Source organism: Drosophila willistoni, unplaced genomic scaffold (genome assembly GCF_018902025.1).
Source record: "Drosophila willistoni isolate 14030-0811.24 unplaced genomic scaffold, UCI_dwil_1.1 Seg164, whole genome shotgun sequence".
NCBI classification, from domain to species: domain Eukaryota; kingdom Metazoa; phylum Arthropoda; class Insecta; order Diptera; family Drosophilidae; genus Drosophila; species Drosophila willistoni.
The window spans coordinates 141,577-160,084 of NW_025814124.1; positions in this window are offsets into that span (position 1 = coordinate 141,577).

The window sequence follows — 18,508 nt, forward strand, 5'->3', positions numbered from 1 at the left end:
GAGTCGCCCTCGCTGTGCATAGGCGGCTGCCCGCTAGGTGGTTTCTTGGACTCAGGCCTTGTCCAGCACATGGGAAGCAGTTGGCATCCTTTGAAGGACAATTCTACTATATGGCCTGCTTTCCGCATTTAAAGCAGCAGCGTGACCTGTCTCCAAGCTTGTGCATCTCGCGGCTATATGACCGACGGTAAGACACTTAAAGCACCTCAGTGGCCGTTCTTCGAGTTCTTTAATGGGCATTTTCCCCAGCCTATCGTCACAAAACCAGATCTGTGAGCCTCTTAATTACCGCCTCGGGAGCCCTTACTATTGCCGTCTGGCAGTTGCGGGGCCCGGCCGTAGACTCTTAACTGAGACCGCATTTTCGTCGACCTTAGCCTGTGAGGCTATCGCAGTAAGTAACTCCTCCCGCGTCGCCGCTGCATCTAAGTTATAGATCGCTATGGCCCTTTGCTGTTGGAGAGCCCTTACTCCTACCTTGTCGCCTAGTACCTTGGTAATATTCTCTCCGAGTGACTTAATGTCCGTTGTTGGGTCTTTCCGAGCTCCAGAAGCAGCGCGTCGTTGCAGTGCGTCGAACTCTGGAGACGAGCTTGCGGACTTGAAGCAGTTTGTCGTCCGTGCTTGCTGTCACCATCGTGAGCACTTGGCTGTAGCTAAGACTGCCGCTGGCCCTCGATCAGAATTGCATCCGGTGTATGCCAGTGGGCACAGTCGTTGGCCTCCGTCTGGGCTCATGGCGTCCCGAGATTCTTCGGATAGCAGGCAATTCACCATGGAAGGCGAATGTAGCAGCAGTCTACTCATAGTTCCTCGCGTCCATTTCCCTCGGCCTGACCAGGTATTTCCCCTGGTGGGCGTTGGAGTTATACTGCTCCGGCTCGGCTTCCTTTAGAAATTAGGCGATCAGCATGGGCCGCTCGTGTACAATAGTACGATAAAAAATAAAAAAATTATAAAGAAAATAATTTTTTTTTTCTAATCCTAGATAGCCCGCAGCGGGAACCCTTTGGCTAACTTGTCAAACCTTGCAACATGGTAACTTTTCCTTACCAATAGCCATCAAATGGAAACGCTCAAGCTGCGAAAGGGTAGCATAGGAAAAAACATTGATCATGGTTTTCCACCCGTATGGGAGACATCTATGTCACCCGATCTTTATCAAATTCAGCACAGTCATTAACAGATATATTCTAACAAATGTTTAATTTGAAAGCAATCGCGGTAACGAAGTTATTGACAAAAGTCACTGTTTTCCGTTCCTATGGGAGCTATATGATATTGCGATCAAATTTGGCACAGTCGTTTATATGTGTAATTAACTCACCAATATTAATATTTGACAATAGCTCAGAAAATAACGAAGTTATTAAGAAAAGTCACTGTTCGTGACTTTGCATTTGTATGGGAGCTATATGATATAGTGATCCGATCCGGCTGAATCCGAGATATACAACGCCTGCAGTATATACAAGCCTACATGCAAAATTTCAGCTCTGTAGCTCTTAGGAGTTTGCGTTGATCCAGACGGACGGACGGACGGACATGGCTATTTGAACTCGTCTCGTCGTGCTGATCAAGAATATACATACTTTATATGGTCAGAAATGCTTCCTTCTATGCGTTGCACACTTCTGATTAAAATTAATATACCCTTTTTGCAAGGGTATAAAAATTTGAAATTTAATTTAAATTCCTCGCAGCGGAGTCGAACCAGTTAAAGTATAGCTTTGGTGACTTATAAGTAAAACGCCGAGTGTACAATAAGCAGCTCGACGGTGTAAGGGGTAGAGGTCCTGCCTAAAATCGACGAAACTTTGGTTCACCCCGCCCGAAACTAGTTTTGGGTTTTTATTTTTTTTTCTTTTTCAATAATTTTTTTTGTCTAATAGCGTTATAGGTCTTTTGATGATTTGTAATTGGAAACATTTTTTATGTATGTTGAAATTATTGTAGATGCAAATTATTATTATTAACTATTATTAACTTGTACTCTTAAGGTAATACCAGCTATACGCACGCCATTGTGTACTGAAAGTGGTTTTCCAAGAGAAAATATGCATACGTTGATTTATATCAAAAAAGAAAATGTGAAGGCAGAAGTTAATTACTCTATTTTACGTCTATATTATATTTATGTTTTTGTAAAGGCACCTCGATCTCACCCAGTGGCGAGGTCTTAGCCCTAAGGATGACAATACGCAAAGTGATCACCGAGGTAAGCTCACCCAGTATATCACTAACTTATATAGCCGGATTATCCGAGATCTGTTCCAATGGTATGGGTTTCCAATGTTTGATAATAAGAGAGCCTAAGAAGAAAATTTTACCTTATGAATAAATCTCGATAATGTCTCATTTCAGTTGGTACCCACCTCTTGCCGTATTGGCACCTCTCTTGGAGTAACCCAAACGTTGTAGGGCTTTCTGAACTATTTCACTCAGGGCGTGGCAGCGGCTATAATCACATAACTGTCTGTTTCAATATTGGGTCGCCTTTCCAGGGCTGGCGACTGTCAATGGTCAGGGAGGCGTGCAGGAATGCACAGATTCCACACACAATGCAATGGAAGTGATTTGGCTGCAAAATGAAACAAAAGGTTTGGGTTTAGATATTATTATAAATTAAGATGATGAATTTTTCGAAAAATGTGCATTTTAGAGGAAAAATCAGTTTACTAATCGGTTTAACTCAAATCACAAGTGCAAATCGTATTCCAAAATATGTAGATAGATATTTAAATAAGCAATTAAAACATATTTTTTTTGCTACCCCACCCCAAAATGTTTATATATTGTAAGATTTATAAATGTTTATTGTTTTCTCAGTTTATATTAATTTACAATGGATGGCTTAGTAATTAATGTTTTTCTCAAACGCACGTCTGGTCGCTGTCAGCTTTTCAGAACGGAAGAAGGTATCAGCGTTGTCTCTTTTGAAAGTCATCGATATCACAGCGTTGATATCGATGTAGCTTAATCGCTACATAATACAGGTTATCGGTTATAGAATAGGGTTCTTTTATATATGTATTGGATTAGCGTTATTATTAAAGTAAGTAAAGTTTATATACAGCTGCGAACTTAAAAATAGCACCACTTGCTGAGGTTATGTGTTCAAAGGATTCTTGGCTTCAATTTAAGACTCAAGGAACATGTGAATACGTTTTTGAATGTTTCAATATTTACTACTAATGAAAACAAAAAAAAATTTTAATAATATCCAACGTATTCAAAGTTTTTCAGGGATTTCTTTTTAAATATTTAGTTAAAATGAAAAAAAAAAAGAAAAAAACAAAATTCATTAATATGTTATGATTAGCTATTAAAAATATTAATAAATTAAAAACTCAACACTTCGTTCCGTTGCCCTTAGTGTCAAAATCCGCTACACAACGTCTTAGCATTGAGTTAACCAGGTCTTGACAGCGTTTGACTCGTATTTCTTCCAGGACTCCTCCCAAAACGTCTAATTTTTGTTGGTTTTGCAACAGCAACTGCTTTTATAATGTCAGACCACAGATTTTTAATAGAGGTTAGGCCTGGTGACCGTGCCGAACACTCTATTACATTTAGAGAAATCTCTGAGAACCACTGCCTGGCTTTCTTACTGATGTGCTTTGGGTCGTTGTCCTGTTGAAAGACCCGTATAAGTGGCATATTATCCTCAGCCCTGGTAGCATCACCGTCTCCAAGGTAATTACATAAACATGCTGATCCATAGACGACTTTACGCACTATATTAGACCGCACATATCATGACACTGGATTCGCCATGTTTAACAGTCTTCTTGGAGTTAACGCCAGACGTATACTCCCATTTCCCTCATACATGACAACTTTACTTTCATCAGTCCATAGCACGTGTCTCTACTTTTGGACAGGCCAATTCTAATATTTTTTGCCAAACTTAAGGCGATTGCAATATGTCCCGCATTCAAAAGTGGAAGCTTTCAGGGGGTTCAGGCTTATAAATTGTACATACGTAGACCAGGGGATTTATATGTAGCCTACTACAACTCGGCCATTCTGACATTTGGATCTCCTGATCACGTAATCTTAACTTATTTCTATATATTGATACATATGTATATTTTTCTAATTATTACGTAACATAGTAATACATTTAATATTTTTATATTTTTCTTCACATCTTAAATTTGATCTTCATTTTTGATCCAGTGTCTTATTCTGAATGCTCCACACGCCCTGATATGGGTTACGAGATACTTGAAAACCTTCCACATCTTTAAGTAAAAATCTATCATTTTTTAAAATTTTTTCTATACGTAAGGTCCTTTATTCTTTGGAATTAGTTTCCTTGACGTACCAACTGTGCTATCAAAATTTTTTACTATAACATAGTCTCCTTGCTTAAATTCTTTTGGTTTCGTTTGCTTTTATCATAATAAGTTTTGTTGTAGGACTGAGCATTATTTTGAGCCTCAATTGCCTCATTCCTGATTTCTGTTAAACTCTTCTGCTTGGTGTCTTGATTTATCAATTCTAGTTTCTCTTTTAATTCATCTACTTCGCCCCCTTTTGACGTTCCAAACAACATAATACTTGACAATTGTTTTACACTTCGATGCTGTGTATTGTTCATTGCATACTCCACCTGTTTCTACCACTAAATCCCAATGCAATCCTTTCTCAGGTTCAACTAATTTTGCAATCATCGGGCCTAGACTTCTGTTAATTCTTTCTACCTGTTCGTTTGCTTGGGGAGATCCGGTCGCGATTTTAATATGTTTAATGGTATAGTTTTCTATAAACTGCTCGAACTCACTTGAAGTAAAACAACTACCTCTATCAGAAATAATACACTTTGGTTTACTATATGTTCTAAAATAATCTTTAAGACTTGACAAAACTTCTTTAGTACTGGTTGTTTTCGTCGTATATAATCGTACGAATTTCGTAAACCCATCTACAACCACGAATATATGCTTTTTTGCTCTACCAGCACTCACTGGCCCATAATGATCAATGTGAATCAATTCAAATGGTACACAATGCAAGAAACCTTGTTCTTTTCCAGATCTTGGAAAATAGGCAATGCATTTAAGACAGTTTTCAATATGACTAGTACATTTGTCTTTGAGGTTTGCGAACCAGTAACTTTTATTAATTAAATCAATCATTTTGTCTCTCCCTATATGTCCTATTTCATTGTGATACCTATACAACACATGCTCTTCCATATTTTCTGGAACATAAAAGAGAAGTCTACCATCATTTGCTTTTCTATAAATCACTCCGTTTCTCATCTCATACAATTTGTGTTCAGACTTCTCTAATAATTTCCTTAAGTTTTGAATTTAGGATCCTTTGATTGGCAAATTATTAGTTATCTTCAAAACTTGTTGTTTCAACTACCATAACATTGTACATCTGCTCAAAGCATCTACATGCTGCAATTTTGTTTCCGGCCTATAAATCTCATAATCATAGTTTTGAAGCTCTAACGCCCATCTAGCAATTCTAGGGTTAAGTTCAACTTTGTTTAATGTCAGTGTTAAAGAATTACAATCTGTCATAATCTTAAAGCGTTTACCTTGAAGGTAAATACGAAATCTGCGTAAGGCATAAATGATTGCAAGAGTTTCTAACTCAAAGCTGTGATACTTTTCTTCTGCTCCGGTTGTTCGTTTTGAAAAATAGGATATAGGATGCAACAATTTGTCTGATTTTTTCTGAAGTAACACTGCTCCGAATCCTAACGCACTGGCATCGCAATGCAATTCAACCTCAACCTTGTAATCGTAAATTGCCAACACCGGTGCATTCATAAGTTTTTCTTTGAGCAGTAAAAAAACAATTTAATTCTTTTTCTTGAAACACAAAAAAGATCATATAACGGTTTCGCTAAAATAGAAAAATCTTTAATAAATCTACGAAAGTACGAGCATAACCCAAGAAAACTTTGAACAGCCTGTGCCTTTTCAGGTATTGGAAAATTTTTTATCGCTTCCATTCCTTTATCATCTGTTTTTATACCTTCACTTGATATTTGATAACCTAAATATTTGACACAGGACTTCATAAATTCACATTTGTCCAAACGTAGCTCTAATTTATTCTTAGCTAATCTTATAAAAACTTCCTTTAGAGTTTTTTAAGTGTTCATTTATATCCTTGCTGGCGACCATGATATCGTCCATATACACAAACTAACTTGTTTCTTTAATCATATCACAAAATATCTTATTTATAAAGCGTTGAAACACAGCTGGCGAATTTTTTAATCCCATGGGCATTCTTAAAAATTCGTATTGCCCTAACTGAGTGACAAACGAAGTGTACTTAATAGATTCCTTGCTTACATACACATGAAAGTATCCATTTTTAAGATCTAATTTTGTGAACACCGTTTTATTTACTAATTTGTCAAGTAGGTCATTATCAGTGGTAATGGATAATTGTCTTTAATTAAAACTTTATTTAGTTTTCTAAAGTCAATACACAAGCGAATATCTCCTGTTTTCTTTTTTACTAAAACGATTGGTGACGCGTACTCCGACTCACTCGGCTGTATAATTCCTTTTTTTAAGTAATCATCTAATATATTTGCAATTGATCTTTTTCTGTATATGAAAGGCGTCTGGAGAACAACTAAAGGGTTTCGATTTTTCTAAATTTAATTTGATTTCACATCTAGTCATTGGCTCTTCTGGAAATGTCGCATTTAAGGAATAAACTTTAATTTTTGTCTTAGTTTACATTTGGTATCATAATTCAGTTTTCGTCCCAATTATAATCATCAATTGTGTCTTCAGTGTAATTAATATTTGATAAAGTCATTGACGACTTTTTCTAACTCTTCCTCGATAATTTTTTATTTGATTGAATAGTAAGTATTTCGTGTCTCTGCTCATTTAACGTCCTATCAGACTGACCTTGGTCAAAATTTACGCATTCATCTCCGACCATGATCAGCACGACGAGAGGAGTTCGAATAGCCATGTCCGTCCGTCCGTGGATCAACGGACCGTTAGAGCTACAGAGATGAAATTTCATGTAGCTTGTATATACTGCAGGCGTTGTATATCTCGGATTCGATCACTATATCATATAGCTCCATACAAATGTCAAAGTCACGAACAGTGACTTTTCTTAATAACTTCGTTATTTCTGAGCTATTGTCGTGAAATTTAATATGGTGAGTAATTACACATATAAACGACTACCAAATTTGATGAGATCGGGTGACATATCATATAGCTCCCATAGGAACGATCTTTCGAAAACAGTGACTTTTGTCAATAACTTCGTTACTTTTGACGCGATTGCTTTCAAATTAACATTTGTTAGTTTAATATATCTGTTAATGACTGTGCTGAATTTGATAAAATCGGGTGATCATATAGCTCCCATAGGAACGATCGGTGGAAACAGTGACTTTGATCAATATCTTCGTTATTTCCTATGCTAAGATTGTAGGCCGTTCTTTCGCAAAGATTAGCCTTTTTAGATAAAACGTTTTCTATTTTGATGGCTATAGGTAAGGAAAGAGTTACCAAAAAAGTTGCAAGGGTATACAAACTTTGACGCGGTCGAAGTTAGCCCCGGCCATCTGGTTTTCCTCTAACTCTGTACTATCTGTTTTATTTAATTCTATACTAACTGTTTCATCTAACTGTTTACTTACTATTTTATCTACTTGTTTACTAACTGTTTCATCTAATTGTTTACTGACTGTTTCATCTAACTGTTTACTATAGTTTAAGTTAGAATTATTTGTATCTTCTCTGTTTTAAGTCTCCACTTTTGTACTGTAACCAATTTCAGTGCGTTTAGATTAAATTTCAAATTACATGCCGTTAAAAAGTCTCTTCCAAGAACGACATCGTGACTCATAGACTCATTTGCTACTACATTTAAATAAAAATAACATTTTATTGATCCTTTCAATACACAACATAAGGTTTCCAAATATGTTTAATTGGCTTTGATTTAAACCGAAATATTCTTTCAATACTGGCTCCAGTGTTAGGTGAATTAATGGAGATCTAGAATTTTGACAAAATATATATTGAATATTCTTACATATTGGTTGCCAGTCGCACTCTTCCTCTCCGGACATTGGGCAACAAAATGTCCAAAAGCACCACAAGCGTAGCAAGATCCTGCTCCCTTTTCGGTTTACGGCAATCAACTGCTAGATGACGCACATCCTTATTGACGCTGTTATAAGACTCTCTGCCCGATTGTGTTGGAATAGGATGTTTCTTTAACTCCGGTAGCCGCACTGATGAAAACGCCTGAAGGATTTGCCTTGGATCCGAAAAACACTGGATACGTGCTTGATCGCGCAAACTTTGGATGATATCCCGTCAATGATGCACTCCAACAGTTCCTCCATATCGATGTTGATGTCATCAGCCAGGTTAGTTTAGCGATAAACAGCATCCGCATGCATACAACATACAAGTTATATATTTGCGAAATATTTTGCATCTGAGAAATCCAAGTGCGAACACTAGTGTCCCCATTATAATCCACAGCGACTTCCGTTGCTAGCGACAGAGCTGCTGCTGGTGAATCCAATAACTTGTTTATCATTTGGTTGATCGCTGTTCAACACTACTATATTGGTGGTGCCAATGTGGTCGTTGATATTTCCAGCGTTGCCACTGCAGTTGGTATCTTTTACAGCGTTGCCACTGTGGATGTTGACGTCATTAATGCTGTCAAGGCAATCGATCTGAGACCTCGAGACACAACTTCTGTAGCATGATTCTGGTAGCATTGAGTTCTTCACGTAACTGTACCAATGTTGCAGCTTCATCGTTTAATGCTTTCATTTGTTCTGGCTGAGCGCTGATTTGTTGTTCGACAGCTTCAGTCTCCTCCTCATGCGGTAACTCGGCATCCACATGTTGAGCTATCACGATTTCCCTCCTGCTCAACGTTTTCAGCTTGCTGAGACTCTAGAGGAATTTCAAGCAGACGGGCCCAAATTTCGGCTCTAGTGCCCGTTGTTGGCAGACCGAGACTCTGTAGCCACTGCTTTAAAAGCACTACGGAACACAAATTAAAGTTAACTTCGTTCATGGCGAGTAAGAACCACTTCTGAGATTGTAAGAGTTATAAATGTTTATTGTTTTCTCAGCTTTTATATTAATTCACAATGGATGGCTTAATAATTAATGTTTTTCGCAAACGCACGTCTGGTCGCTGCCAGCTTTTCAGAACGGAAGAAGGTATCAGCGTTGTCTCTTTTAAAAGTCATCGATATCACGCGTTGATATCGAAGTAGCTTAATCGCTACATCATACAGGTTATCGGTTAAACAATAGGGTTTTTATATATGTATTGGATTAGCGTTATTATTAAAGTAAGTAAATAAGTATTATATACATACGTAGACCAGGGGATTTATATGTAGTATTTTTCTATAGTAGGAAAATAGGCTTAAAGCCCAAACCCCAGTAACATAATGGTATTATTAATTATTCCAATTATAAAAATTTTAAGCAGTGCACAAAAATGAGTAAGAGAGAGAGAGAGTGAAAGAGAGAGGGGGAGATCAGAGCATATGAGAGGGGAAATAGGGTCAGAGGATTGGCGAGCCGATTGGCATTGGCGCTTTTCAATTTCTGGCATTCTGGTTGGCCCAAACTCATTCGAAATAAGTCAAAAAGAACTGGCTGACCAACGAACACACACACAAAAAATAAGTTCAACCCAATTATATGCGATTTTTATTGTGGGTGAGTGTGTGTGTGTGTTGGCCATGCAAATCTTTTAATTGCCATGAAAACCTCATTTGAGGGCGAATTGGCATTAAAAATAAATACATCAATTGTGTATGTAAGTAGGGAAAAAAAGTTGAAAAACTGGTTTGAAAAGGCACCCAACAAATGAGGGATAAGTTGTAATTCATTAAATAATCACAATAAAAATAATAATAAATGAATCATTGCAATATATATCCATACATATTATAAAAGGTAGATAAAACAATACAATCGCACACACATTTAATATTATACACAGCAAAAAAGTTAAGAAATGTGTAGAATGGTTTTGTTTTGGCCATGTGAGACAGTTGCTTTCACATGACCTATGAATGCTCATCATTGAGGCCAATTGGCTGGGATTCAATCAATTTACATAGAAGCATATTCTTTGGCAAGTCCTTGTTTACAGGATCAGACAAATTTGATCATACAAATTACCTATCTGTCTAGCTTTCAGAAAAGAGTTTTCTGTCTTTATTAAATAAGTTATAAACATTGTTAATATTTTTTCCAAAATCTTGCAAAATGTTTAAAAATTCAAAGTGACAATATACATATCTAGATTTTTAATGGTTTATATTTAATAAAAATATATCTCTTTTTATATAAAAACCTTTCTTTTCATTTAACCTCTTCAAAATGTATTAATGATAAGTTTACGATAAACTAATAAATTAGTAACATAAAGTATTATGTACAGAATATGTATTTGTCATAGATTGAATTAGGCATTTCTAAGAATTTGAATTGTGTGCCTTCGTTTAAGGCGAATTGATCTGTGTTGAGTAATGAAAAACATGACTGATGAATAACTGTATAACACTGGAAATGCGATGACAGGATATACTGTCGTCGAGTGTGGCTCAGTGTGCGGTTGAGAGAAATCAGTCTCTTTTACTATTGAAATTCAACCTGAACATACGTCGAGACTCGCTGCTCAATTCTAGTGATACAAATGGAAGCCAATAATGGAAACAACGATTCAGGAATCTCTGAATCCCCCAACTCTCCGATATATTTATAAAAAAAAGGAAAATTTCTACAAAAGATTTATTTTAATCAAAACTGGGTTTTATTTTATTTATTTTAATAAAATTACTAACTAGAATCAAATATTTTATAACTAATCTGACTGGTCTTAACATACATGAATAAGTTGCTTATATAGAGACTTATAGTCCTGCTGATTAAGAATCTAGAATCTGCCAGAGCAGCCGAATATTCCCTAATTCTATAATTCAGAGTAAAATATTTCGCTGCAGGGCGGTCAAACAACGCGCCAAATAAAAAATAGCATTTGCCAACCCTGAAATCTAGCTATAGCCGATTTTTTCACTTTTCACACATCTCTGCTTAGGTAAATATTTACCAAATTTTGTAGTTTAGATTTTTAAAGATATTTTTAAGGATACCTAGCAAATCTCTTTCAAATATCGTTAAAAGTCAAATCTTAAATACAAAATTTGGGGAAAGGAAGGAAACAAAATCAAAGAGTTGTGTATGAATTTGTTAAGGTATTTATTAAGTGTTCAGTAAAATTTGTTAAAATGAGACACATGAAAAAAAAACCCAAAAACATATAAATTAAACACTTCCTTCACTCACGGGTTAAAAAAAATGAATTTTTATTTATAAAGTCACTTTTATTACAATACAGTATGTTTTAATTATAACTGAAAGATGCTGACTTTGGTGAGCGAATTCGCGGAGTTTAAGCGAAGTTACCGGTTGGTTTGTACTTAGGCTCAAGACTGATTGCTATGGTTCAATTATGTTGGATGAAGGCTTGGGTAATCGACGTCGTCGCAGGCGGCGGCGTTGGCTGAGTCCAATAGTCCACTTTAAGTGCGTGGGACCATTCTTTGTTTACACAAGTGTTCAGGACCATTCTTTGTTTATTGCCGAAATTTGTGGCGTGATTCTGCGTATGCACCGAACCCGACACCATTCTTCTAGGGCCTGGGAAAATGGGGTGCAGGCTTATTGTTTATCCTAGCGATCGGACTGTTACTTGAGATTGGCGATCATGCGACAAATGGGCATGTGACGATTGAGTGGGGTTGACCAATGGTATTGCATGTGATGATGAAATAGGGTCGGCCAATGGGCATGCGGTTAATGGGCATGTGTTGACGGACTTGGGTTTATGGCTTCTATGTTATGGTATGAGTTGATAGAAGTGCTAACTCCTCCCCCTTTAAGTGCGGACGTCCTCGTCGCAACAACATATTGGACAGGCCCGATTGAGACTTCCATTGGTGGACCATGGTTGCCTGTTCCGTGGCTGCAGTATTTTTTGATGATGCAATATGTTATCATTGCAGCTGCTAGAAGGGTTAGAGAATCCAGTTTGATGAAGACATAATCAAGTTGTTTCTTTGGATACGCTCCAGATTATTAGTATTATTGATGTGTAACTCCTTGATCATTTCCAGCGATAGCTTTTCACCTCTCTGCTGCTTATTTGATAGTAATTAACAGCGGGTTGAACCTCGGCTTCAACTTCACAATATACCAGGAGTCTTCTATAATGACTGTCGCGTTTTCCGCTTGGATTATGAAGTGCCTTCTAGGGTGTTTTTCTCCATTGATGCTGATGTCCCCTTGGAATTGGTTCAGCAGCAAGGTACCGGGCATTATTTCCGAATGAGATTTTACGTGCTGGTTGTTGATGACCTTACATTGGGATTCCTTCTTTGCAAGTAGGCTCCTATACATTTACTGTTTTCTAAATTAGTCAGATCTTCCAGTTTACAAATTGTCCTACCATTATGAATTTTACAATTACTCTTATTGGTTAACCCGAAATATTTCTTGTTACATTTCATGATGTTTTCATAGTCTATTTCTTCTATAAATTTTTGATATTTAATTGGTATTGCTAGGATTTGTTTACAAATTTCATTAATTACTCTGGGAAGGCTAAACAATATAAAGGAGTGATTTACCATCTGAGGCTACACTGACCTCAGCAAACTCTATTAATTCTTCAATGTTGATAAATGTTAAACTTTCTTCTTTAATTGTTTCGATGAAATCTATTTCGGTAGAGGATAATATTAGTGAATTTACTGTATTGGCCTTGGCCCAATCGATTGCAGGGTGTGGACCTGATGGGCTCGCATCTGCTTCACTTTAACAACATGAGAGTTGTTGACGTATAGTAGATCTTTCCCTACATCAATGATAGCGTTTAACTCTCTTAGTGAGTCATTACCTAGAATTCCATGGAACGGATTCAGATTAGGTAATAGGAAGAATGTTATTGGTTTATTGGGTTCGTTGAATAAACCCAAATGGATATGGCTGGTTATTAAAATGCGACCGCTTACGGTGTTCGCGTAAAACTTGTGTTCATTCGTTTTGATATTTTTTGCTATTTCTGGTTGGACATAGTTCTTGTTCGAGCCGGTATCTATTAAGAAATTGTATGAGGTTCCGTCTTTGTCCCGGACAACAAAGTACGGCAAAGAGGAACACTTTAACCTAAAAAATTAACGGTGTCCTCGATTTGTGGTTGTTGAGGCTCCTGCGATTGTGGTCTGGTTTCCTCTTTGTTCTGTGGGACTAACTCTGAGTTGTCTCCTTGTGAGGTAAAATATTGCTCCTGCTGTTGATATTGTTGAACCTCAGAATATGGGACTAATTAAAAAGGGTCTTCTGGCCCTGATAAGCAGCCTGATAATCGGACATATCGGAGTAATGCTCTTCTTGAGGCGGTGGTGCGCGTTGAAAAATACGGGGTTATTAGATTGAGGTCTAATCTATTTTGTGGAATGAACACGTTTTGCATGGGTTTCTGATTATAATAGTTGTTGTTGTTGTTGTAAGGTTTGGGTGGAATTGCTGGTATGAACGATCGTTGAGGTTGCACGTTAATTTTAGCATACTGTGGGGTTTTGGTCCTACAGGGACGAGTGTCACGATGGCCGATAATGTTTCTAGCCCTCTTATTATCCAACATATTGCACAATTGCAATGCATGCCTCAGATCTTTGGGTTCAGCTAAGCTCATTCTGTCCGAGAGATCTCCGTTCAGACCTCTGATGAAGGTATCTAGAGCCCTATCTCTGACCTGTTTAGCCATGGCTTCCATAGTCTCGGGAGAATAACCCATCGTTTCGATTTGGTCTAGTATTAGCGACATCTGTTGGTGAACTGCGAAGTAGAAGTCATGCCCTTCTGGGTCATGGTAAACAGCTGATATTCTAAAGTGCTTAAATCTCGTCTGTCCGTGTACTCAGATAACAAACACTGCGAGATTGCGCCCCAATGTAATGCGGTGCGATAGACTTTCAACAATGTATTGGCATGGCCTGTGATTTTTCCTCGAATGGTCATAAGAATTGCATAGTATTTGGGTGTTCCCTGAATGGGGCATACAATTCCATCAATTGTGTTGCGGTAGTAAACCATGTTGAGAAATCTTCACGGCTACCTGAGAATTTGTCAAGATTCTTTACGATGTCTGGCACTTTATCTAGTTCATGCCAATCATCCTGAACGCCAGCTGTCTGGTCCCTAAAGGGTATATGTCCTGACTGAGAATGATTTAATTGTTTCACTATTTCCTGTAACTGAGACGACAAAATTGTCTGGATGGCTACATCTAGTCCCTGAATTGACAGTGCTTCGATTCTATTTGCGGTTGATGCACTTGAGGTGGATGCTGTCTGGGAACCTCAGAACCTGCTGCATGAATACCACCCTGCTGAAGGACAACTTTAACCCAGTTGTCTTTAGTCATTTTGGAAATGGATTGTTTTTTTAATTAGGGTTAATTCAAGGTGTTACGGTTATCGCGAATACGAAAAATATAATCCGCGAAACTTAAATTTTTTGCTTATATTGATAAATTAATAAAATGATAAAAATATAGCGGTATGTCCGCTAATCTTGGATTGATAGAAATATAGCGGTATGTCCGCTAATCTTGGATGGAAATGGCTTGTGGTATTATACAAAATTTTCAATATTATGTGGTTATCTTTTATAAAAATATTTTTTTCAAAATTTCAAAATTATTTTCTCTATTTTTTTTTTTTAATATTACTTATTAATTTTTTCTTAACTTTTCATTATTTTCTTTTTCTTTTTGAATATTACTTATTATTATTTTCTTTCTTAATTTTTCATTATTTTCTTTTTCTTTTTCGAGTGGGGAAAAAATTTAATTAAGGATTTTATATAAAAAAAAAATTTTTTGCTTCTTGATATTGATTCACAAAATTTTTTCACCCACTGTGTTTTCACAATAAAAATTTTATTTTGGTTTTCTTTGCTTTAATTTATTTCACTTAACTTACGTTAATGCTTCATCCTCGGTGCTTTTTACTGATTGGTTTGTAGGAGGTCTCGCTTTTCCAACGTTGAAGGTACTAACGCTCCTGGGCAAACACTTTTGGGTTTTCAGGTTTCCTCCGAACTGGTCTTAGAGGAATTCGCAGCGATTAAAATGACCCTGTCTGATTCGGTATAGTTCGATATAGTGTTTTTGTTTCACAGACTCTAAAGGCCTTTAACGCGTTTTTTGGTCACGAATCACTGGTATCTTTCACTAACTCACGATCACGTTGTATTTAGCAGGTCCCTGCTCGGGCGCCAATTAAACACTTCCTTCACTCACGGGTTAAAAAAATGAATTTTTATTTATAAAGTCACTTTTATTACAATACAGTATGTTTTAATTATAACTGAAAGATGCTGACTTTGGTGAGCGAATTCGGCGGAGTTTAAGCGAAGTTACCGGTTGGTTGTACTTAGGCTCAAGACTGATTTGCTATGGTTCAATTATGTTGGATGAAGGCTTGGGTAATCGACGTCGTCGCAGGCGGCGGCGTTGCTGAGTCCAATAGTCCACTTTAAGTGCGTGGGACCATTCTTTGTTTACACAAGTGTTCAGGACCATTCTTTGTTTATTGCCGAAATTTGTGGCGTGATTCTGCGTATGCACCGAACCCGACACCATTCTTCTAGGGCCTGGGAAAATGGGGTGCAGGCTTATTGTTTATCCTAGCGATCGGACTGTTACTTGAGATTGGCGATCATGCGACAAATGGGCATGTGACGATTGAGTGGGGTTGACCAATGGGTATTGCATGTGATGATGAAATAGGGTCGGCCAATGGGCATGCGGTTAATGGGCATGTGTTGACGGACTTGGGTCTATGGCTTCTATGTATGGTATGAGTTGTGATAGAAGTGCTTAACTTATATAAGTAAAAAGAAGCAGCACCAAGATTAAAATAATAATAATAAATAGCTGGCCAAAATGTAGACTGAGCCTATGGAATAGGACAACAATGGATGGGAATTTTGTGTAGGCGCAACCAAATAATAAACTCATTAAATCCATTATCCTGCAACCATGATTTCGGATGTGAGTTTCGAATGGAATGGCATGGAATCGGGATGGTGTAGTTTCACCCGAAATGCATATGAAAAGGATTCAATGTTTAAAAGCGTATTGAATGCACCTGCCATACAGCCTATGCCGAGTGTGTGTATGTGTGTGTCAGTGTGTGTGTGTGTGTTGATTTTGTGGTGAAAACTCTCGCAGAGCCTAAAGCCAACCAATGAAGCATACCACTAATTGTTGCATCATCAGCTACCATTTAAAATAAAATGCTTTCTCTTCCCAGACAAAAACACAAACTTTAAGTTGCCCATCATTATCATCCACATTCTGGTCCAAGAGACTCAGCAGACAACGTAGACGGAGGCTTATCCTTATTAGCATTATCAGTAGAAAAATAATCAAGACAGCCAGAGAAAACAAATTGAATTTAAAAAGGAGGCAAAAGCCAAGCAGCAGCAGGAAAGGAATAAGGAATAACGTTTAAGAGCACAACCTTCAAACCCCAACCAACTCGCACCAGACATTGACTCTCTACCTCTAAGCTGACAAACGATTTCCACATAGAATTATTTCTTGTTCCCCACGAGCCACGCGGCTTAAGATTTATTAACCTGAGAATTGAAGGCAATGGAAATAATAATAATAATTCGATATGCAAGTTGTCGACACGACTTTGAATATACCCTGCAAGAAGTATGAAAGTGAATGATAACCTAATGATACTCGTGTTTTTTAATGCCAAGTCAAATGTCTTTGAATTTGTGTAATAACTAACTTTGTTAAGTGAATGAATTTGGCTTTAAATGGATCTTTTATATAAATTTCTGCAATGCAGTTAAAAGTTCTTTAAGTAGGTAAGGTTATTTTATACATTTTGGAGTTAAGAAGTTTTTTATAGAAAAGTCAAAAAAAAACTTTGAACAAGAAAGAAAATTGCAATTCTTTATAGTAAACACAGAAAACAAAGGCATAAGGGAAGGGAACAAAAAAGGAAAATGTCCCTAAATGTTAGTTTGTAGTTAAAGTTGATATCATGAATGGAAAACTGCAAAAAACTAAGAGATTTTGAGAAGAAAAACATCATCCACTATTATATATTTTAGAGATCAATTGATAAAGCATTTTCTCCTACTCTATCTCCAGATGAAAAAAGGTTTTCACTATCCCAGGGTAATTTAGGTATTCTCGTTTACCACCTAATTACAGGGTATAATAATCAAATTCTGACAATCTCACTGGCCTCGTTTCTCCAGCTCTATGGTTTTTCTTCTCTCTCAGCATTGCCTAAATTGAATGTTGAAAATAAATGGTTATTAGCCGAAAGGGAGGATAATAACCAGAAAAGCCACCCTTCTCCATTTACAAGCTGATTCAAATTGACCAGCCAAAGAAAAAGGGTTGACCATTCTGGCCTAGTCTGACTCCTTCTCCCCACCCAATTTCGAGAAAAGAAAAAAAAGAAAATGTGAAAGCAAGAGTGACCGGAAATTAAGCAATAGTCTTAGGGAAATTGCTACAAGTTTTCCAAATGTCTTGTCAGCTCAGCTTCTTAAAGGACTTCACTCTGCATAATGTGTGCGTGTGTGTGTGTGCGTGTGTGTGTAAATTTTTATTTACACTTCAACTTAAGTCCTACTTAATTGCAAACTCTTTTTAGTTGGAATTTTTAATGTGTGCATTTTAATTTATAATGCCTCAGACCCGTAGAAAGTATTTGTGAGGACGACTTAAGAACTTTGCACAACAGACTCAAGCACACACACACACACACACCGCAAGACTCACACCTTTTCTTGGCACCCGTCTTGCATATCCTTTTTGGCATTTACTTTTAGCAAAAATGAAAAACCATATTAAGACTATATGAAAATCATTCTCAACTCTCAAGGCTAGGTCGAAGAAGCTGCAACTAAGCCTGAAAAACAAAAGAACTGGCAGGAAAAAAGGACCATAGCTGGAGTTTTTTCTCTTTAGTGTCATTTTCTAACACTGGTTTAACCACACACAAATAGAAAGAGTTAAAAATGGATGGGAATTTTGAAAGAAATGTGTCTTGTTTAGTGGAAATCTCCTGGCAAGTTGTAGTTTAACTTGTGTAGTGTAACTAGTGAGTTCGAAGTGATATTTGATACTAAAAGAAAATAGTTCAAATTAATTGGCTTTCAGTTTTAAAGAGACTAAATTAGCTTATATTTTCAAAACTTCTCTGTTTATCCAAAATTAAAAAGTAAACCCTTATTTTATCTTGAACTAATCCGACATAGATAGGTGATTCAAGACAAAATTAATTTCGTTCCAGGTTTTTTGTTTTTTTCCTCCAAGTGTTTTTGGTTGCAGGTGTTTCTTGGGGTATCAGGGGTTAATGATAGTCAAACGAATGCGTGCCGGATGCTAAGCCTTTTGT